The following is a 381-nucleotide window of genomic DNA, read 5'->3' as shown; positions in this document are numbered from 1 at the left end:
GACAAGTCTTCCACATCCTTAGCACTTTACAATTATGTCTTACCAATGAACAGTCAATCTGAGTCAAGCTGAACACTTCCTCGGTAAAGCACTTTAGTGGTAACATTAACAACGCGCTGGTTACTCATCGTTACTGCAGAACCCTGTTTGATGCATTACCTGTGCAAGAAGCACCTAACACTGCTGGTGGTGGCGGCATCCATTGCCAAAGGAGATGATGTACTACCGGACATCAAAGTTTCGTCACTAACAATAAAGCTTTCTCTTTCAGTGACCACACTCTGTACTCCCCACCAGAAATACATTTTACAGGCCAAGCCCACCCACTTCATTTTAAGAATGTTAACACAAAACCAAGCAATGAAATGAGCCATCTACCAG

The sequence above is a fragment of the Erpetoichthys calabaricus genome, chromosome 1 (genome assembly GCF_900747795.2).
Source record: "Erpetoichthys calabaricus chromosome 1, fErpCal1.3, whole genome shotgun sequence".
NCBI classification, from domain to species: domain Eukaryota; kingdom Metazoa; phylum Chordata; class Cladistia; order Polypteriformes; family Polypteridae; genus Erpetoichthys; species Erpetoichthys calabaricus.
This window is presented reverse-complemented; position numbering follows the sequence as displayed.